Raw genomic sequence first — 23,844 nt, forward strand, 5'->3', positions numbered from 1 at the left:
AGTTTCCTTGCTTCAAATATTACCCTCCTGTTTCTACCTTTCCCATCCTTCCCCAATCATGTGCAAGTTGCGAAAGGCCAATTGACACCAGGCTTGGCGGGTGTTACATTCTCACCCATCAAAACCTACGTGCATGATCGCCAGCGGGGCCAGATTAGGCGCTAGCGCATGCCAAAAAATGGAAAACAAAAAAGAACTCACCCCAAAAAAAAATGCTAGTGCTCAGACACGGAGGGTCCTTCAATTAGCAGTAGAATTAGCAAAACGGGACACCCGAGTTTTGTAGGACCGCCTAAAGGCAAATCAAGGTTTAAAGTATGTGAGTCGCTGTTGTTTTGTTTTTTTTTTTTGCTTCTTTTCCTCACCACTTCCGTACAATGTGATTCCTTTATTCTTAAAGTTCAGAAAAGGTCTTGCACAGGTGACATTGACAGGGTATTTATTGCACGGATTAATAACGATAATCAAACGGCACCGGTGAGGTAAAGCGCAAAAGACCTCAGCCACGATCACATTTGCGCTACGATATTTGGCAAACGGTTTAGGCACCGTATCGGTGAAGGGGTGATTGCTTCGTGGTTGCGTATGCCGTCACTTGACGCTTTTGCAGTGCCCGGTAGGTGGACAAACACGACATGCGATCACTCTAGTGCCAGCTGCAAATGCAAGGTGCCATAAATCAGACAGAAGATGCTGCCAGTGAGTGAGATTGAAAAGTTGTGTATGGTTTTGATTGGGTTACTCGATGTATATTCTGCCGCACGTTGTCACCTTCGGTTGATGGAATCCGGTTCTGTTCCTTGTTTTACATTGTTGCCTTACCGGTATGATCTGTGGGAACGGACAAACGTGGATTGTACGATCGAGTGGTTATTGTAAGACGATTTCCCATTTCATGGTGGCTTCTAGTTTACTTTCTGTTTCATGATAATTCAAGGATTTGTAGAAAGAATCTAATGAATATACTATCTTACAGTGTACACTTTGAAGGTTTAAAAATTTGAAGAGCAAAAACAACCGAAGCCACGTTAAAAGATACACTCATATTCCTGCCATAAACACACCTCCGGTAAATCTTTTCCATCTCACAACACACCCGTTACAAGGAAGAACATCCACTGGGTGTAGCACCCAAACTCGTCCAATTAATTATGACGAAAACGTTTTCATAAATCCCAACCCGACTCCCCCGGTTCACATTACTGCGACACATTCCATTTGCACCGCCAACCCTGTCACCCTGCCCGGTTGCGCCCTTCCCATAAGGAAGCGTCGTACAATTATTTATAGAATTTGCGCAATACTCGATATTACAAAAAGGCACGCTAGTCGCGTGTATTCTTCCCGTCCATCTCTCCGTTTCCACACCCGGGTCGCCCAAGCTGCGACAGCCAGCCAAAAACCGGGTTCGTCGCTTAGCGATCAACCGATCAAGTCTTTCTGCCGCAGTCTTGGGTGTGCTTTGGTTTGCTGCAAAACCAACGAAGACTGCCCGAGGACAAAAGCGAATGGTCGTTGTTGGATTGTTGCAATTTCCCTAAGCCACTGCAACGCTTCCACACGGGTTACGGGATAGCTAGTACGACCACGAGAGTCTCCGTCACTGCCGTGAATTGGGATTAGCAGAAAATACTACCCCCTAACAAGCAAGCTTAAAACGAAGAAAAGTAAAGAAATTCGTACATTTCCTTTACGACTTGAAGAGCTTATTTCCCCCTTATTCTTTTCATCACAATGTTAGCTTCTGTTACACAGCTAATGATTAGTGTTATCCAATCAGCGCCCAGAGATATGTTGGCCCCTAGGCTCCCAGTACCACCAGCGCCCGGAGGATGCTTTTTGATGTTCCTATCCGCGATCACATCGCAATGTGAATGTGATATCATGCCGCGGAGAAACAACAGATTGCCCGCACGGGCAACCTTCGTCAATCGGCCGTACTACATCCACTTGACTTTTCAGCCTTCCATTCCGGGTCGCTCAAGTAAGTCACCCGATTCGCAGAAAAATTTCTCACGCTCGTTAGATCCTTCTTTCATGGTCGCTTTAGTGTAGCGGCACTGTTTCGTTTGTTTAATTATTCTCAAAACCATTTGTCGGCAGCGGAGCAGATCGCGATCTGCCCGTTGCCCAAACGCAAATGGTAGATTCCGGCTGGTACCCAATTTACATACAGCTGACCAAACAAACATGAAAAACGTGCGATCTTATCTTGGAACACATGTGCAGCGAACCGGTCGGTAATTGTCGATGATACTTTTGGGTTGTTTGTTTATTTCGATTGTTGTTTGTTTATTTGTTTGTTTGCAGAAATGAATTGTTATTCAAGAAAAAAACAAGAATAGATAATTGAAATTAGACGCATTGATAAAATAATTAAACAAAGGATTCTATTTCGTTATTTTCCTAATGACGAATGTTTCCAATAAATCAATTTTGGAATTCTTCTAATGTATCAGAAGACGGATATTTATACACTACAAGGATAACAACTAAAAAATCAATAAACCAAATAAATACCAACGCAATGCATCTCATCAAATTCTTCTCTCCAGGCTAAGTAATTAACTCTCAGGGCGGTGCCATCTCAGTTCTTTCCCGCTCCTTTCCCGAACAATCACATCCATAACTGGGGCAACACATCGTAACACGAAAATGTCATCGCAAGTGTACATAAACGAGCATGCACCGTACGCACGCCATTCGTGCCGTTCGTGTGATGACATTGGGTCCTGCGTTAATTGAATCTTTAGGCGTAGTTAACATTACAGCACCCTTGGTTGGCCTTTCCCTTTTTTATCTGGAAACTTTGCTTCCCACAGTTTCGAAGCCCTGTAAAACACCCCCCAAACTTTGGCAAAGGCGTCAAAACGTGGGGTGACAAGGGTGTGAGTGATTCGAAATATTTACCACATTGTGAAGAGCGCAAACCCAAATACTGCATCCCGTCCGCTATTCAATTACCCAAAACCGCATCTAAATGCAACGCGTAAGAAAGGAATGCAACCGGGACGAAAAATCGAAAAGGGAATAAATTGCACTCACAGCACATGAGGATGAGAAATACGAGAAAAAGGAAGCTACAGGACGCGACTGGTGACACAGAACGGTTCATCGAATGTCGACCAGTTTGTTGTACAAATCGGTTTTTTTTTCGAACCCGCTTTCTGTTCCATTTGGCGCCCATCGTCATGCGTACCTTGAAAAGAGTGCATCCTGACGTTCCTGGTACAAACACAGAAAAGGATGCGATTACATGATTGGGGAACATGGCCCACATGCTAAAGTAATTATTATGCAAATGACCATCGTGAAGAAACTATTTAAGTCACTCGTTTGGTGGCCAGAAATGATGGTTTCGTCTGCCGTGCGTCCAGTCGCACTTAGCAAGCGAGGACAGTAATGTTAATATCCATCGGTAAATAAAACAAGTGAAAAAAGCATTATTTGTAGAAATTATGTCCATCACGCTTAAGTAAAAAAAAGCAACAGCAAGTGAAGATGAGATTGTTGTTTTTTTTTTTAATTCATTTTTAATTTCTCCTTCAGCATGTCGATAAGAAGAACAAAGATAGGGGCCTGGCAGGGAAAGTCTTCTCTTTCGTAGCTTGCCTTACAGCATGACCGCAACCTTACTACTGTTTTGTCAATCTCTTTGCACTTGTTGTCATTATTTTAAAGTCGCTCCAAATAACAAAAAAAACGGAGTAACACAATCGAAAATCGTTTCCAGGCGAAGCGAAATCGTTTCAGGGGCGTATTCAGGGCTAACAACATACATCCCGACAGTGGATGTCCTGGCCGGTGCTTGTTATGATGATTTTGTTGTGGCAAACCAGTACGTACACTCTCGCGCAACTTCATCGACGGTGCACGACGGTTTCGCTACGTAAGACAAGGAATCCAAAACGGATCAGTGATCTATTTTGATTTTATTGTACACCACACGAAGGTGGTTTGTGTTTGTTCTTTTTTTTACCCATTACATTTGACCATCCAAACCGGTAGACTCGTTAAGAGTGCGCTCAGCTTATTTTAGGGGGTTGAGAAATTTAAATAAATGATAGCCCACAATTAAAACCCCAACAAATACGCTGCAAAGCGGAATGGCCACCCGTTTTGTTTGTTTGGACATTGGCGGTGTCTGTAGACATGGTGCACGCCGGTGATCATACCAGAATCGTCCTGCTGTTCTAGCGTGAAATGTGTCGGTTTTGTTTTTATTTTTTGCAGAATCGAAATTAAGAACCAGAGAGAGAGAGAGAGGGAGAGAAGCTACAGCAAGCGAATGAAAAATGACAAACCAACATACCTGTCCGCAAATGACCACGGCAATTAATTAGCGAGAATTTATTGATTGTTACTCCGCTTAGAAGGAACGCATATCAGTGCTCTGTATTTTACGCCTAATGTTCGTGCATTTCAACTATTCGCGATCGGTGTTATTTTAGTTTTTTTTATTGAACGTCATTTCGGCGCGTGTTTAGAGAAGGTGGAAAATTTATGGCAATTTAGCTTCATTAGCCGAAAGGAAGTGGTTTATCTTGAAGGTGGAGCTTTTTGTGCACGAAAAGAAAAAAAACAACAACACAGGAACAATGGACAGAACAACATGCAGAGAACATCGTATAAATTAAACAAGGGAACAAAAACAACCCCCAAAACACACTGTAACAACAGGTTTAGTATTGCCGTCCGGTGCAGTTCCTTCGGTTGCAAGGTTCGTCTCCTGTGCACGCGAAATTCTATCTCAAGGTCGCATTACCCCCTTTCGATAAACAGGTTCTGCAAAATGTACCTTCCTCGCTGCTTGTGCTTGATTCATGCAGCTGCAGAAGGTAATGTTTATCTTTATAGTTTTTTGGGATCTGCTACACACACACGCGCGCGCGTGCATATCCACCGCCTCAATTCCGGTTCCGCCCGATTCGCTTTCGATTTCAGTTTGATTCGGTTTGGACTGCATTAAGTGTTCTACTTACTTTATTTATCATCCTTTTTTTATTGGGTTTTGTGTGCTGTTTTTTTAATGCAGCTTAACAACGAGACATCTAGCGAAGACTTTTTTGCAATTCTTCCCGGTCCGTTCTGTCGCGTTTGTACCTCGCTTTACTTGAATATTGACTGACGTTACTGTTGATGGGTACCGGGGGCAAACTGATCTGATCCATGGGTGCACCCTCCTCATTCTCCTTCCCACCTCCTCAAATGCTATGTTCGCGTTATGCAAATATTGGCCGAAGTGCAAATGAATAAATTTCGATGATGAAAAGATAGCAAACGTACGACGAGGGAGTCTGCTGCGGCCTGGCGGCAAGGAGAAACTTCATATTTGGTGAGCACCAGTTTGTACAGCAACCATCTGGGAGAATGATGATGGGATTTGCGTACGGCAACCGATACAGTTTAAGGTTTGTGCTCGAATCCACCTAGAAGTGTGCGCACCGAACAAGCTAAACGTCGGAGTTCGCTTTAGAGTCCACGAAAAAGGAATAATCTCATTGAATTTAACATTTTCATAATTTTTAACATGTTTCCAAAGAACACTATGCAATTTATATTATCATACAGGACATTGGTGTAAATTTTTGGTTCAAATTTATGTTAAGATAAATATCAAACTCCGGGTCCGCGTGGCACAAAGGCAGCAAATCAAGAACACAAATGACAGAACATGTCTTTTCCGATGTCTGAGTCTCTTAATAAGACGGTCTTTGCAATTTTTTTGTTGTTCCACCCGTTCCACACTGCAAATGCAACAGTTCCAATAAAACAAAAAAATAAAACTAGAATACAAAAGTAATATCATTCACTCCCTCCCTAAATCGAACCCGGGAGAGAGACTGTTGTTAATGATCTTAATCCGTCCCGCCTTTATAAGCTTACAGACGTTTGAGATTGTTTTTTTTTGTTGTTGTTGTTGGTACTCCTTCTTTTCCAACGAGACAAACATATTTCTTCCGGGATTTCAAAACCCCAATGTGATCACAGTGTTGTCGGTTAACAAAGTGCAACACACACCAAAAAACTGATACACCCATAATAAGATTGCAGGCTTGCTGTAAGCGAACAAATCCAAACGCCATGCATTTGTCTGACATGGTGATTTAGATGTAATTAATCTTTGTTTATGGTTGATTATTTTCTAGTTGGTCCGTTTTCTTGTCTTATAAAATTCTTGGCGCTTCTTGCTGCACTCGCTATAAAGTCGTATCACTGAAGTATGTCAGCTGCGTCGTTTGCTCCTGCAAAGTCGCTTGAGCTAGCTGAGTGAATCGGTTCTGTGTTTTTTTATTACCTGCTGCTGTCTGCTCTTTAAAAATTTTAATTTCATTTGCTTTGGCGTCGGACTCCTGATACGTATCGTTACGCTACGGTTTAACGACTCGAGCAGGATCAATCAAACCGCCATCGCAAAATTGAACACCGATTCCAATTTCGCGACCAACTTTAAACCCGTGTCATTATGTGTTTCTTGCGGCCATTTTGTGTTTTCTTCACTCACATTTCACATTAACGTTGTTTTGATACAAAAGTAAAGAATGCAATGCCCATAAAAACTTAACACCGTTGTTGGCCGTTTCCTCTTTAGCGGCGCTCTCATTTTGGGGAGGTTTGGTGATATAGAAGGAGATTGATTTTGATTGTCTCGCTTTGCGAAGCGATGTCATGTGATTTACATGTGAACCAACCCTGAGGCATATGGAGCAACCGGTTGATCGATGTCTTGATGGTGTCTTTTACCTTCGCATTGTAACCTCCCGGCAAAACCGGTGGCCTATTGAAGTTAGACGTCTTTAACCCCGGTGCCGGTAGGTACTATCAAGCGAAAGATTTATACAGATGAGGTGACAATTCTTTGCGATTCAAATCCACCTCACGACAAAACCGATCGTTTTACCGAATGTTTTTTTTGTGGTGAGGGAAAAAAAAACAACAGTAAATAAAACAACAAACAAAAAAACAAATCGGCATCATATTTCCGGGATGGGGTTGAAATTAAGCGTAAATTAGATGCAAATTACTGTTTGGTGGCTGTGCCGTGGGATACACTACCGATCGCTACCATCATCATTACCATCAGCAGCAACATCTACTGTGACTCACCCCAAAAACTCATCGATAAACGCGTGGATTATCATCCCAAAAGCCTTTACGATCGCCGCTCGTCTAACCGAGTCAAACACTCACCATCAACGGGAATCGCTTACTTTCCATCTTCAAACACGAAAATTGTCTTTTAAACGGTTGGGACAATCGTGCTGCGATGGCATTCAGGAACGGGTAGTCGTCGATTTCGTCAGCCACATAATCATAATGTTGTGGCACGGTACTGTCCTCTACCATCCGGCAGCAGAAACAGTCGCTCCTGTACACAGAAGTCCTGAGCTACCGAGAAGAAAAAAAACGGTTCATAATCGCGACAAAATTACCACCGCACGCGGATGAAGCCCGGTGGACCGGTAATTTGGCTAAATTTATCATCTCACCACGCAATCATCAGGCCACGAAACCGCAAACGCACCCAAAAGCGCTGGGCCGAAATGATCGACCACCTCTCACACACGATGGTGACACTTTTCTTAACTCGTACTCAGTCTCATTTCGGTGTTGTTGGAGATTTTTTTTCCAAACAAAAAAGGTTGCTTCTTCTCACAACCATCATCACCGGAGCAAGGCGTGAGCGTGCGTAAGAGCACGTGTGTGTGCGCGCGTGAAACAAAAGAATGAAGGCATAAGAAGAAGAAAGAAAACACACACGCACAGTGGTCATATTTTCACAACAGCTCATGAATATGCAAACAAACGGTGGGATGCTCCATCGTACCGCATAGTTCGGTGATTGATGTTGAACCATCCAATTCCATCCTCACATTCAAGGACTTAAGCTTTAGGGCATACGCGTCCGAACGCCTGTGCGTGAAAACAGTGAATGATTTTTCGTGATTCGTCCATCATTTTCTACCACCGCCGGACTAAAATACGCGCCGCGTTCGTGATTTGTGTTTATTGGCGTTTACGATGGCTTAAAATGAGTTTTATCACACGCGATGAGCAGACTAAGCAGGAGGGTTTGAGGGGGAGCGGGATGCGGAGGATACGAGGTGTTTGGAAAGGATGGAGAATATTCATCCCCTTTTCCAGGGGGAGGGTTATATCAAGCCGAAAGGGGTAAGATTTGAGCGATAAGGTGGCAATATGTTTAAGGGCACACTTTCGTTATTTAACCTAAAACACTACCCCCCCTAATAAAGCGTGATATCATCGAATTGATTATTTTCAAACCGTACGAGGATGAATTTTAAACACAGTTGTAATTGGTAACAGTAGATAAATCGGTTCCAAGTGAACATTAAGTGCTCATAAAGCTAATTTAGTTTCCATGTTTCGTTTTATCACACGAGCGAATGATTGTTTCACCCTCAAAAGACGCCACACTACATTTAGCTTCGGTTTTGTGTACACGAACAACATTTTCAAGATGATTTCCATTTAAAAACGTTTTGTAATCATAATCGCAAAACTCTAACAGCACAAGTAATTAGCCGTTCAAATCAAGCGATACCTTCACCTTTTTTGGCCATATTAAACTTCCTTCTCCTTCTCACCCGCTATCTCCCTGTCTCTCTTTCTTCGATCCGGACATACGCACAAAATATCTAAAATAGAACCAATTTTATCACAAGCAAGCTTCCAATTTTGATTGATTTATGTAACACCGCTCCAGTATATCACTGCACTAGAAGCAATAAAAAAGGACACCAGAAAACTGATCTTCTTTGGACATATTTTTAAAAATGGTTCAACCCAAAATTATCACTCGACCGGAACCATTCTCGCAATAACAACGAAAAACAGTACCCATAAGTAAAACCGCGAGCGTCATCACCATGAACGCCGGGTGGCGCGGCAAAGCGCATTGTCAGCCCGCGCGCATGTAACATGTCAAAACCGAAAGTAATTATGAAATCATTTGCCCAAACCCGGCTCCACGCACCATATACCGGGCAGCGGTATACGCGATTTGCGATTCATCTTTACACCCGATGGTTGCCGATGGTTTCCCTTTGGCTGGATGCTTCCGGATGCTTCTCGGTGAATTCCGGTGATGATCCAACGATGACGTCCGATTCCGGTACGATAGATGGGAGCATTTGTGGCGAGTAAAATTAGTATCCTTCGCTGTTTTGTGTGCCTAGTGCGCCCACCTGTGCGCCGTACTATGGAATGGGAAGTATCGATGCAAACATAACCACCTCAATCCGCAATTCCCCTTTCTGCTTCCACAACAATTCAATGTTGCGTTCAATTTTCTTCTCACCATAGTAACTGAGTGGGTGAGAAATATTGTGAACAAATTCATTCATAGTTTTATTCCCCAGAAGAGAAAAATCATTTACAGCGGAAAGGAAAAGGAAGCACAACGAGTTGGATGTCATAAACAAATATGTTTTTGTACAGTTTTTTTTTCAGAATTGAACGAAAGCATTGAAATAGGTAAAAAAATCCACCTTATCTCTCAGTTTAAACATAATTTTTGTGAATATTTTATGATAAACATTTTTATGTTCTTTGGATTAAATAAAGTGTTAAATTTATTTATTATAAATTTCTATTAAAAACTTCTATGTAGTAAACACTACTAAATATTTCAAATGTTCTATTTTATCCTGATTTTCCATAAGAACAACACCACTCAAACGACAACAATGGGATTCTATTTTAAAAACGTTCTCAGAAAATGGCTTTTCATACTGTTCCAATTCATTGACCATTTTCTCCAAAGCATTTCCCAGTGGATTGGGGTGAGTGATTATATAAACCCTGGAAAATAAAATCCTTGCAAAAAGGAAGCAGTAAGAGACCGCTTTTCCGAAGTAAAACTCTCACTCTTAATACATTTCCATTTTCCCCGAATACAAAGTGTAGTAAGTGAGGCTGGTTTACCTAATCATCCATTGACGCGCGCATTATCAGTTTCAGGGTTTTCGATGATGGTCCAGTAGATTACGATTTTCCCTACCGTAAAGGAAGTAAACTAGTAAACCGGTCACTCAATGATTCGAGTTTCCTTCCCATTCCGCACATTGTCATCTCATCAGCAACAAAGGCAACACAACAGCACAGACAGCAGGGCATCGGAATGGGACGTTAGGTGCTGAAAAATTCATTCATTCGTTATCTACCGCTTGCGCTTTTCCCGCGTTGATCCCATTACAACGACGACCCCTGCCGGAGGTATATCCTTTCGTTAACGTGCTAACGTGTGCTTGTGTGTGAACATATACGAGTAAAAATAAGTCAAGGAAAAGTCCCTCAAGCGGACCGTTACTGCCACTTATTGTTAACCGGAAGGGAGGTTTTTCTATAATTTTTCCTTCGGTTTTTTTTCTTTTCGTATCAATATTCACCTGTCAATTGGCAGGCACGGCAGAGCGGCAGTTCCTTTTTCTCACCCCCGGGGGGGTCGACCATTGAAACTTGTCAAGTTTTAATCGAATCGCTCGTACGAGTACACCGCGTAACGGGGACGATGGGATGGAAAACTCCACCGGAAAGCTTGTGGTTTTTACGAAAGATGGACAACATAACAGCCGGCTGGTGACGTCAAATTAAATTAATCGAACGGAACCCGCTGGCCTGCGGCAGGATTACGAGCACGCATGTATGGGTGAGTGTGTGGGTTTGGTCGCAGCTGCAAACTGGCTGGAAATTGATTACATGACACACACCGGCCGTACCATCGGGGTCAAAAAGGTACTGTACGTCCAATTCTCCTGCCCCAGAGGCGGATCCATGCTACTTGTTCTTGTACTTCAAATCACGAAATAAAAACTCCCGCCGCAAACCGATCGCAAGGCCGATTGCACTTAAATATTAACATCCCCCATTCGGTTCATTCTTTTAACTACCCTTTTCGGCAGGGGAAATGGATGCATCACCCATCCAGCGTTTGGAAGGATCAGGAATGCGTTCCGGGTTTTATATAACCGTTAAGGCTTTTCTCCACGTCCTGAAACTTGCTGTACAACCTACGCTGACGTCAGACATATATGTTGCGAAGAGGTTTTCGGTATGGATCTGACCAACTGTAATGAGTGTGTGTGTGTGTCGTTCACATGCCGGGCACCTACTGGTCTAGGCATCTTGGGGAGATCCCGTCGGAGCTGCTGTGTAGCTTCTGCTTTTGCGTAAGATTTCGTTAATCGCGGTTTCATGACCAAATCTCGGACTCTCGTGCTGGATCTGGTCTGGAGGACCATTATGAAAGAGATCATTCTAGTGGCGTCATTGTACCGGTTGCAATATTAAGATGCACCGAAGATACGGATAATTGACGTAAAACGAATCTTCAGCAAGATTAAATTTATCTGAAGTTATGCAAATGTTTTCCTCCCGTGTATGATCCAGGAAAGTACAGCATTAAACTTATAAATAGTTCCTTTTGAGTGTGCTTATATAAGCACACTTTCAGGTGCAAACTAAGTCACTGAGATTTATTCGGGTGTAATTTAAAAAAATGCTAGTCCGAGGGTCATGTATAACGACCGCAATAAATGTATGCACTTTAACTACAATCTTCTGTAGAAGAAAGATAAGTCAAAATCCCGTACGAGCACTATATTAGGACCAACCGCAGGCGTTGCGGTTAATTAAAATTATCGATAATCAGAGCACCGGAGTTGATGTTGTTATCTGTGTTAAAAAATAATTGCCCCACTGGCCGGACGTTTAAAATGATCGTAACAAACGCGCCGTTCCATGAGCTTTAATTTTAATTTCTTCTTCACTCGCACGATACGCTTATACATTTTGACCCTTACAAAAAAATTCTTTTAAAACCCGTTAAGTTGTAAGGAAAAATACTACTTCTTGAGCATGAAACGAAGACGTATATAAAGGTATTACCTTCGGGGCATGGAATTGCTGCCAAATGGGCTCGTAAGTCGTAAACCCGAATCACAAAGAATGCCTAAGCTGTCCAACTGTAGTCACCCCAATACGTGCGTAATTAATAGATAACAATTAGTAGTGACCAGTCTCCGGTCCCTGGTGATGTTAGTACGTGGCTTACAAAAATTCCACTTAAAAAAAGTGTGTTACGCATGCGAGATGATGTGTGTTAGTTTTTTGTTTGTCTTAAAAAATAAATGGTTTCTTGACCGTCGGTTAGCCCTGAGCTTCCTCGCCTCAGCCACATTTATCAACTAAAGGACGTTGATGATTTACGAGTGCTGGGAAGATGAGTCCTTGGGCGTATTTTGACTAGATCTGTGTGAAATTCTAACACGATCCTAGACACAAAAAAGGTTTCCCATGATCTTCACTTACCTGAAGGAAGGTTGCCACTAGAAGGGATCGTTTTTGGTAATTGAAACCCCCTGAGATATTGAGCAAATCTTGTACACTTTTGCCTTGGGAGCTTTTTGCAAAATTTTAATACATTTTCCGCTAAAATAATCTTCTCAAATTGGATGTCTGCAACAGACGCAGCAGTTAAATTCATAGACAAATAGCTTGTCCGCTACAAAACAACGAGGCCCTTCCATGGAATCACCATCACCAACAAACCATCTTCAAATAAACCTCAACACGGCCGCGGTCCATCTCGCCGCATGATTGATCGCACGGTGGACGTGTGTTGATTGTGCGTGGACAGTTTGACCAGAAGACGCCAGGACCGGTTACGCCATTGGAGTTGGCGGGGCCACCTAAAATTCATCCGGTTGCTGTCGATGAAAACGTGCCGTGCCTCTGATTGACAACACTTCCAGCCAACCGGGCCGTGCTACAGGTCCCATAGTAGCCTAACCGCCTAACACTTTCTCTATCTCTCGTACGGCACATTCTACCGTGTGTTGCGTTTGTTGTTTGGTGCCGTTTGGATGCCCCCAACGGGTGTAAAAAATGACAGCTGATGAGTGATCATCTTCATTATGGACAATGTTGCTCCACGGCTTATTTTGAGCGCCCTGTCGCCTTAGCCAGTACCCAATCGCTCTCGGCCATACGCATGCTTCGCTTATGGTTTATGATTTTCCGTTTTTTACCTTTTTATGCTTCTTCAGACAGCGGTTCTTGGGTGCTGGTTTTTTTTCACCCAAAAACCCTTTCGTTTCGTTACAGCTTTTCGGTGTTTGAAGGTATGATTTGTCTTGATAAATTACTGCCGATGTTGAACGTTACACAATTATGTCAATTGGCTGTCCGGTTGCTTCAATCGGCCTGTGTGTGCGTGCGTGTTCTTTTCTATCGAAAGTTTTCAATTGAACGGTGCATTTCTTTTGCCAGCACAACTCTCAAGTTTATAATTGATTTATCGTACCGTATGCACAAAAGGTGATCATTTTTCATCCTTCAAACGAGGATGCTTTGTATCGAGTAAGGGACCGCCAACAAGCGTTTGATGCTTTTGTGTGTAAGAGTGTGTGTGAGTGTAAATAGCATAAAACATTTATGGGAAACGTTATGCAAATACTCAATACGTCCCAATCAATGTTTCTAGAGTGTTTCGTATCAATATTTTGAAAGCTCGTTCACACGTTTCTGATGTAACAGCAATGCCTTTATGAATTCTTTCGACGATCGTTTTCATGATGGGATCAAAAATTAATTTTCCAATCATACCACATTCGTCTAATTAAGGCATAAGTCTTTGGAATAACTTTTTCCTATATATATTCAAGCAAGCCGTATTCATCACACAATCAAACAACACTAAATGATCAGTCACCCAGCGTCGTGCGTTTATGTAAATTGAAATCGAATCAGCCACGAGTGTCTAACCGCTTCTAAAATGAGAATACACTGCTCGGTACCCGTACGATATCCTTTAGCACGCGGCGCGTACACATTATGCAAAAGTTGAAACCCGTTTCAACATCAATAAACGAAACCAAATTTCGGGCGTTTGTTGCGAAAAATTATGGCGAACAAAATGATGAATGATACCAACGCTGCTAATGAATGAAAACGCATGGTAATTTGGATTTTTTTTTGTTGGTACAGTTTGCATATGACTTTAAGAATTGCTTACATTTTGTATATTTAACCCTTTTGTTTGTTGATTGAAATTGGAAAGCTGTGGTTTTTGTTTAGAAAAAAAATTAATTATGCAATAGTTATTAAAACGCCATTGCTGTAGCCATTGATCGCTTTTTATAGCTCGCTCATTATTCTTTCATTCCTCCTAAATGTATAAATAAACTGAATAACTTTCAACCCAACCAGCATTTCTAACCTATCTGTCTGTCTGGCAAAACAATCAAACGAATCCTTTTCTTTGTGATGGCAATTAGCGCGAATTCCTCACACGGCTCATATCACAAACTGATGGCTCTGTTCGGTATGCGCGGAAGAGCCATCGCCTTCGCCTTAATCAAGACCCACAAATCTGAAGCGCCATGTAACGAGCTGTAAAAATAAAACTGCGTTAGGAAACATGGCACAGTTTGTTGGGGGCAGTAACAGCCACGTGAGAAAATAATAAAAAAAAACAACCCTCTCAGATCCAATCAACACGGCGGGATCATAAAGCGCGTGGAAGGAAATGTGTTGATGAGGGAAGATACTAGGAAGATAGTCCCAAGGGTAAGGCGGTAAATGCTTGTTGCTCATGTGCTATATGTGCTGGAATGTAAATTATTTTTCGGGGACATTAGACTTACAATGTACGCGTACCGATGAAACAGATCGCCAGGAGAAGCCGCGCATATATTCGGAGTAGTTTGGAGCTGTGTAATTTTCTCAATATCGACCATCTTCTTCGCCCGAGTGACCTACAGACGAGATTAAAGATTGTAACCAAACAGCCGCCACATTCCAACCACATCAAAAGCGAACATGCCCATCGACGATTAATTTATAGCATCACCGACTCTTGGGTGATGCGCATCGGTTTAAACAGCCTTAGGGCAAAGTGTAATATCTGTTCCTCGTTCAGCCTCCAAAAAAATAACCGAAATCAAAGCAAAACGATAATCGCTCTCAGTTCCGGTTGCGGTTCGGAGGGATCAAGCTGACCGGATGCCGGTACCGGATCGGGTCTGCATAATTCGGGCAACTTATTTTAAAACCTCAATCTCGCGTCGCAGGTATATCAAGCCAAAATCTAGACCAACCAATTATTTAGCACGATCGTTACAGATCGGGTCCCGCCGCTTCCGATAGCAATCTGCTCCGCAATCGTTAAAGCGGAACATGGCTATTTCGCTAGTTCCATCCCTTTTTGCGGGAGAAGATGCTCATGAAAATCCAAGATAAAAGCGAACGAACCTTTTTCTTAAACTGTTCCTCAACGACGGTTGGGTAACCGTCACCGTTGTGACTGACGCTGACGTCCAGATGTTGCCGTGATGTGCTTCCATTTTTGGGAAGCAGAGTTGGACGTCAACTTCGAATGGCTCCATTAGCCACCCTAGAACAGCACGAAGTCCAAACTCATTTTGTTTGCGAAAGACTCCATCCTAACGCCGTCCTTAAGAATGCCAAACGCGGGAAGTACGCAACCGCTTTACTTTGGGAAGGTACTTCAGCTATTCGGCTTCTAGAAGCTTGTCACAGAAACTTACGCTAGCGGGTCGACACAAAAATCGTGTCCTCATGAAACCCATCCATAACAGAGTTCGGTTCGCGACGGTTGTCCTCACTGGGCTGGAAGTTCAATGCGCTGCACGATTCGGGCACCGGTGCGAATCGAACACTCGAAGGTGAACCCCGACCGTTGACAAACAAATTGTAGCACGTTAACGCATGTGTACTGCTGAACCAGATTTCAGTGCGCTTTAGCAGTAGGAATAGCAGCGAAATGAGAAATAAAAAAATAGTAGAAAATTAAATTTTGTCCTAGCTCATCGTGCGGCACATTGCGCAGTGGAAGGTTGAGATGCGCCAACTGCATGTTGCGCTTCAGTATGGTGAGCATAAAACACTCCCAGAATTGGCGGACCTCGTCGTGTACGGTTTGGCAGCATAGCGAACGTGCGCATGCCGGCCCCTTAATAAACTGGCGTCAACGGCCAGCGCAAGTCAAACGTCAAAACCGTGCCGCGATGCGCACAAAATTTTCAAACCGGCTGCAAACGGTTGGAATGCACTCTAAAGGAGCTTCCACTCCTCGTTCGACGGTGGTTGGCTTTTTACATTTTTGTTCAATTTTTCTTCACTCAGTCACCCATTTGTCTGGTGAGACGGTAAAGCCGTATGTTATAGAAAAAAAAACCAATTCAAACCATGCGCGTGGAAGGTGTAGCTAATGGAATGTTGAGCAAATGCTTGATTTAGTGCCTGTACGTTATGGTTGTTGATTGAGAAATGCTTTTAGAAAAAAGTGTGTTAGAAGTTTTTCTCCAAACATCACACGATGCACAAGTTCATTTGCAAATTAGATGTAGTTCTTCGAACATAATCATATAAAATAACGAAACAAGATTTCAATGCTTTAGAAATCGAAAACTAAATTTATGTTCAGCCTGACCTAAGAGGTGATATTGAAACTCATATTTATTTTTCACGTTCCAGGAACGACATCTTGTAGCAGTAAATTTCATTCAAAAAACGTGAGGTCAACACACATTTTCCTTCCCCAACGACAACTGCAAAAACTAATCAATAAATTATCCTATAACATTTCATCGTTCGTCAATCAAACTGCGCCTAGTGATAGTTTTGTGCACAAAAAAAAATTCTCATCAACTAAATTTCTCATCGTCTAAAATTTCCGCCAAACCCATTCCGTTCGGTTGTTTCTGTCAAAATATCTTTTAATTTACGACCCATCAAAATTGTGTTGACGGTACCGCCCCGACGATCGCATTGCCTATGCCCAGATGTCAGTGAACCAACCCGTACAAAATGGTTTGTTCCCCCAAAAAACCAGGGTTGCCAAAAAATTCGCGATACTTCAAACTTCCAATCAAATGGCCAAAAACCGCACCTCACCGCGACAGTAGGTTCGCGTGATAGGAGAATGTATGCAAATGGGGAAATTTGCAATCCAGCATAAATCATTGGAAAATATGCAAAAATTTGCCAAAACTAGAAAGTGAACATCGTAGCTGTACGAACGCGTTCGAGTGAAACTTGACCGGTTTCACTTCGTTTTGAGAGTTTTTGTTTTTTAGGAAGCTGCATCTGTGCGCATCCTTTCGCGTTGGATGAGTGTTTTCAACGCTGTCATACTATTCATTAGATCATTTCGGAGTTTTATAGCATCATCAAATGGAAGACGGAAACAACACTACAATAGGAAATGATTCTTTTTGCACGTTTTTAAAATTCTGTTCTGAAATGAGAGGTGTCAAGGAAAAAAGACATCCAATATGACAAACAAAAATCCCAAGAAAATGAAAGTGCTTCATTGAAAACCGAACCGTCCACCGTCTGTTTTCTATTGATCTTCACATTAAAAATCAAACCAAAAAAAAAACCCCAAAGACAAGATGTCTCCACCGAAGACGATTTGGCGACACATCTCGAATTTAGCGAACGGCGACACTCATCGGGAGCAGATTGCTTAAAACAAGTTTTTCAACGTGTTCGGTCGAAATTTGGCCCCGAAGGAAAAGATTCACTTCATGCCGCGTAAGCCATCTTCCAACGAGAGCACACGCAGTACAACAACAACAACAACCACAAAACTATACGCAAACACGAAAAAACTTGACCGGTTCCTACGGGTTGGAACCAACGGTTTCGGAAATTGGACGCGTACGCCAATTCCACGTATGGGTTCGCTCACAAGCGGAATGGATGTCGTAAAAATTTGAATAATTTTATCACCGGACTCAGCCCGAAGTCTCTGCTACGCGCCCAATCTCGGAGAGCTTCTCCAATGCTAACATCTCGAAGAAAGAAGAAAAAAAACATCCGCCGTGGAATGGGTTCATCAGTCGCAAGGGTTTCGTACCACTTGACCACAAGCGAAATAGAGGCACAAACAAAAAAATAATCCAAACATAAAATTGTGAAGATAGCTCGCCGACTCTTAAAATCTCTTCTGTCTTACCCGTCTTAAGCAACAAAATGTTGTGACGATTTGGCTTAACATAAACCAACAAGTGAACGGTGTTTCGTCAAAAACAAATGATCATTATATGCTCATCTTACCGGGATGAATTTGCCAGCACCCAAAACATACTGCTCCCCAAAAACCAATTCACCTGTCTAATCAACCACATTGCTTCTGCCTTCGCTCCCAAAAAAAAACGGCTAAACTCCATCCTCATCATCTCACCGAAGCATAACCAAGTCAAGTTTGTGTTTGGTTTATGGCGGTTTCGGCATCGGCAGTGTTGGTGGGTTTAGAGGTTGTTTTTCTGGTTTCCCGACCCACCCCTATCATAGCCACATACCCACCCCATCCCCTCCCATGTGTGTGTGTGTGCGTCTTTGAAGTTATTCAACAAGATTTATGAAATCTCAACTTCTCCACCCGTCCCGGGAACGTAAAGGTAATCATCAAATCATCCCAAAAAAAAGCTTCATTTCTGTACCCCGCGTACGGTCACGATAACGGACGCAGTGGAATCTGCGATTCCTTCTCGACAATGATTTGTGTCGGCGATCGCCTTCGGGAGTTAGTGCTTAAGTTAATTAATATTGCAAATTAGATACGTACACACGTTTTGGTGCGAGGCGGGCAGAAACATTCCGTATGCACACACAATGCAACCGAACGGTTGTCATGCATATGCAAAGCACTTTCTAAACAGAGCTCGGCACCGGCCGATTAATCAGACACCTTAATGCGCAAACAAATCCGATAAAGGATGGCAAACGGTCAGATGCATTGTCCGGACCAGTTGAATATCGCCGGTTACAGTTACTACAGCTCGTGAATGACTCGATCGTGCTAAGCGAATTGTACTGTGGTGGATGGTTGTATCTTTACCTCTCGCCAAAAAAAAAAACAGAGAAGTCCTACCTTTTTGGAATCCAAAGTTATGCAAATATTTTCTTTCCAACATCCCATTTACCGGGGGATGCTGCTACCGTTTCGAAAGCTTCTTCGGTGTATTGAAAGATGATTTTTAATGAGCACCACTTACCTGAAAGAAGGAAAAGAAAGAAAGAAAAGAAACAATCGATAAATAAAGTGTGCATTATTTTATGTGTGGGAGAAATAGTTCATCTGCCTTAGCCATGCAACAGTGTTGTGTCTTGTGGTGGAAGATTATTTACACATTACACAGGATACAGCTGCAAAATACCCAACAAATGCAAATCGTACGTATTAGAACCGGTGTGTGTCCGGCAGGATCTAATGGGGCCACTAAAGAAGCCCCATGGGATGTCACGCTATCGGTGTCACGATTCGATTGCAGTCATAATTCTCACCCACAGCACAGACGCAGCGTTCACATCCGAAAATGCACGATCGTGACACCGGGTATCGAATCGGGTTTTTGCGTACAGGGAAGAAAGGGACGATCTCATTAGCGATCGGTTTTGCATTCGTCACATGCATTTTGATGCGAACGTTTAATGGGGTGCGTGTTGCAACAATCGCAAACAAAAAAAACTAACGACAACATTGTTCCCTGCCGTTACCCGCAAGCAATCAAATTGCTAGTTCGTGCGATCATTATAGACGTTTAATGAGCAAATTGTGATGAGCACACATTGTAGTGAGCAAATGCTGTGTAAATATTATTTTTAAACATAATTTAAGAGAGATAATTAACATTGTACACATTGTTTTAAATAATGTAAGTTTAGAATTATAAAAAGAAAAACAAATACGTTGTCCACTGAAGAAGAAAAAAACACGGTCATCAAAAATATTCATTCAACCATATCGGTTTCTTAACCTTTTTGCAAACGGTCATAATCGCTAATGAACGATCAATACATCCTTGATTTATTTTCCGACAAAAAAGGAACAAAACAAACAACAAAACTCGCTACCAGCGTACCATCCTAAGTGCTTTATCTTAGCACAAAAAAAAACTACCAACAGCAACAAAAGTCGCACAAAATGCGTGAGCAAATAATAATCTTCCCCTTCACATTCCTTGGGCCAGAAAAGCAACAGGAGAGGAAAGCGAAACCGTACCGAACCATTAATGTGCCCATGGCACTTCCATCTCGCGCCCGCAGTCCCCGCGATACTCCAATACCCATTTTGAGGCACATTATTTTTCGCGGCAGCAAAATTAATTTGATCTTTATTGGTTGACAACGTTTCAACGTTTCGATGACTCGCGCCACAGCGGCAATGACGTCATTAATCTCGCTTTCATTCATCCTAATGATGAGCATGGAGCGTGTATTGATTTTCTTGGTTACCCCATCTTAACGCAAAACCCCGGATGCCGTTGTGCCTTCTGTACCATCATACATGGAAGTTATACTTCTGTATTGGTTTGGCATTCCTTTTGCCTTTATTTGTTCTGCAAACGCTCAGTGTGTTGGTGTCTGGCCGGGTGTGGGTTGATTTATTTCGTGCCCTTTTCCTACGACGCGTTCCACCCATTGCCGGAACATGGCATGTTTATTCACATGAGCTCATAAAACAGCCGGTTCGATTGGGGCAAGCTAGTGACTGCGAATGCGCAGAACTTTGAACGCCCCAGAGAAAAAAAAATCCCGCCCCATGATGACGACATAAAAGCCAGAGCGGGACAACCGTAGCCGAGGACAGAAGCGAATGCCATGCCAGCCGGTAATAAATTCTAATGGATGGTACCATTGAAGCATAACTGTTTGAATTCGTTTTTTGGGCAAAACAGGTGATTGAGCTTTCTATCGAACTTGGGTGGAGAAAAGACAAAAAAAACTGATCCTCAAATCAGAAGGCATAATTATTACTTTCCCTTTTTTTCTTGTTTAATCGAACGATATTGTTTAATAGCCTTGAAAAATGTACTTTTAATATGTCAAGTAATAAACCCATTAACGCAATGCGTAATGTTTGAGGTTCAATAAAAAAAAAGCGGATGGAACAAATTGTAAATTAGTCCCCTCAACACAATACCTCTTTTAAAGATTGGAATTTAATGTTTTTTTGTTCCTTTACAATTGCAACTACCTCAAAACGTAATAAACAAGAAAAAACCTTCTTTTTGAGTAATTTCCTTAAAAACTAAAATTGCTAAACAGTTAATCAGCGACTGTGCGTTTAACGACTTGCATGAAACGATAGTGAAATTCATATTCCCCAATGTCTTGTCCATCCATTCGATTGCGGTCTCCCAATGAACAGTCGATGCGCTCTGCGGACTAGCTTCGTAAAATCCAATCAACCCCTTCCCCCCAAAAAAGGAAACTCCTGTCAGCTTCTGTACCGATGCTGTACGGACCACCATCCCTCGTCCTCTACCACCCCTTCAAAGCTCCCTTGTGGTGTGTACTGAACATGAAACACCGATTGCACCACACTGTGTACGCACCATCTCCGGCGTCTCCAAAACACATCCATCCTCCCTAGTGTAAAAACGTGCTTTGATTTATGAAGTAATAAGAAAGCATAAGTATGTGGATGCGCACTCGAAAAATCGTGGCCACCAGACCCATCATAGGGAGCATCATTGCGCGTGCGTAATCAACGGACTTTTTTTTTCGTTGTTGTCATCCTCATTCGTGTGGTTCCCATCACAAAACGCAGCGAAAGAGAGACGAAATATTGTTGTATTTTATTTTTCTTGGTTTGGGTACGCTTCCCTTTACACGTGACCTGAAGCACTTCGTAAGCGGTTTCTTGCCTTTGTGGCAATTTATTTACTTTTCTCGCTGATACTGTTTGATCAGTGGAATCGCACCATTTTTGCCGGTACCATCTTCGCGCCACGGTGACACAATGTCACGAATGTTTTCGCTCGCGAATCATTTTACCTGTCAGCCCCGGGACCCCGGACAGATGATTTATTAGTGCTTGGTCGGCTAGTACTGATCGCTAGTGTGCATAAAACAGCATCATACGAGGGATGAAAAGAACAATGTTTGGGATTGGAGCGTGAAGCATAAATTATTAGGGAATGGGGAGGAATATTATGCAAATAATTATGCTCCACGATGACAATAAAACTACTCATCATGGTTTCGCGTGCAATTCGGCGAGTAATGCAGGTCAAACTCTTTCTCACTCTCACTCTTTCTAGATAGGTTTTTTGGACCATGAGATTAATTATCTCCTCTTTTTTTAAAAAAAAGGCACACATGTGACCTAACTTTACGATAGTTTTAGAAAAGTAATAACTCACACTACACTGCTGCTAAGGTACAGCATAGATTCGTGACTTACTCCCCAAGACGTCCTTCACGCTTTTACATAAAGATTAAGACATTTTACGACCCGCTTGTGTTTCTTGCACGTTGGAATTCATCATTCGAGAGGGAGGCAAAATAAAACCAAAAAAAAAAATACTATACAATAATATTTTTGCAAAAGTATTACCCGTAGGGCCCCGAAGGTGTTACGTGAGAGTGGTACTAAATCATGCACCTATGCTAATGTATGCTTCCTACACGCGTGCCTCAACCGTGTTCGTGAAACCACTTTTCCAACCCGCGGTGAGTGGCCCGGGTCAAACTAATTTCTTTGTAGCAATGTTTTAGACGGCGCTGCTTAAAAGCGGTCCAAATGGTGCAGGTGTCGAACGGTTATTTATTGGCTAGCATTGAGGGGTTTTTTTTTCTGCGCACAACAGAACCTAACAAGGCACACCATAAGGGTGTAAAAGAAATTGTTAATCAATCTATTTATGATTATTACATAAAACCACAAAGCTTTTCCCTAAAAGGGTTTAACACGTGGATAATAAATGGAGAAAGGGGGTTCACATGAATAGAAAAAAAATCGCACCCTAACCACGAGCAAAATTATGAATGAAACGTATAAAGGTTACATTCAACAAGCAACAAAAAAAGTGTAAAAAAAAAGAAACAACGAGTCATAGAAATTAGTTCCCCCCGCCTGGGTAAAAAAAACAACAGAATTGCTTTTCCATTCATCAGGACCTTCAGGACACTTCATTGCAAACCACCCACACACGAAACGCGTGAAAGGATGTGAAACATCCCACTTTTTACTTTTATTCATCACCTCAGCCCTCTTGCGGTAAAAGTGTCTTCATGCGGTAAAAGTGTCACAGCGAGAGAAATCCTACCAAAGAACACGGGCAAGATACGGGAAGGACACAGAAAGAATAGAGAAGTTAACCGCTTCATTCATTGATAAAAATGAAGTACACACACACACACAAAACATTTTTTCCCCCGTAAAGGACACCTTGTACAATGTTTCGAAAGATAATGTTAAATGGCGAGCAATCGTTTTTTTTTCCTTTCCAAGATTTTGTTCATCTTCACACACACACAACACTTGTGACCACCTCGTCGCTAGCTGTTCACTACGAGCATTCGGCCGTAGCTTATTCATAAACGAGTGGCGAGCGGAAAGCTTTTTGTGCGGAAGGGGGAGGGGAGTTGTTTGAAACGACGAGCGGCAACCCCGTGGAAGGCCACCGTGAAAAATCGATATTCATTCAGTGATGTCATGAAAAGTGCCCTCGAGCCATCGGAATGGGATGGCATGCGAAGCATTTGCGATCGTTCCTTTCCCACATACGCACTTACAAAAAAGGAAAAGCTTTAGCGGCTTTTTCAGCGCGCTCGTTTGTGTCTGTGTGGTTTGTAACCTACAGCACAAAAGAAGTTGGAAAATGTATTTGATGGTGGAAAAATTCCTCAATGAATTTTCATCTTTCTTCGTTGTATTTCTTTTCGTACTTTTTTCTGGCGGAAGTTTAAGGATACCGAATAGACGAGGCGTTGTAATTTTGCTTTTTGGTTTCATACACCTTCGCACCTTCTATTGAGCTCTGGTCTACTGTTTTACCCATT

The 23,844-nt window shown here is 42.4% G+C and overlaps 1 protein-coding gene across 2 annotated transcripts in view; it reads right to left on the reverse strand.

The window, feature by feature from the left end:
- LOC125764243 (probable nuclear hormone receptor HR38) overlaps nucleotides 1-23,844 on the reverse strand; it is a 101,092-nt gene that overhangs the window by 63,187 nt on the left and 14,061 nt on the right. The window lies entirely within an intron of this gene.

This window comes from Anopheles funestus, chromosome 2RL, assembly GCF_943734845.2.
Source record: "Anopheles funestus chromosome 2RL, idAnoFuneDA-416_04, whole genome shotgun sequence".
NCBI classification, from domain to species: Eukaryota; Metazoa; Arthropoda; class Insecta; order Diptera; family Culicidae; genus Anopheles; species Anopheles funestus.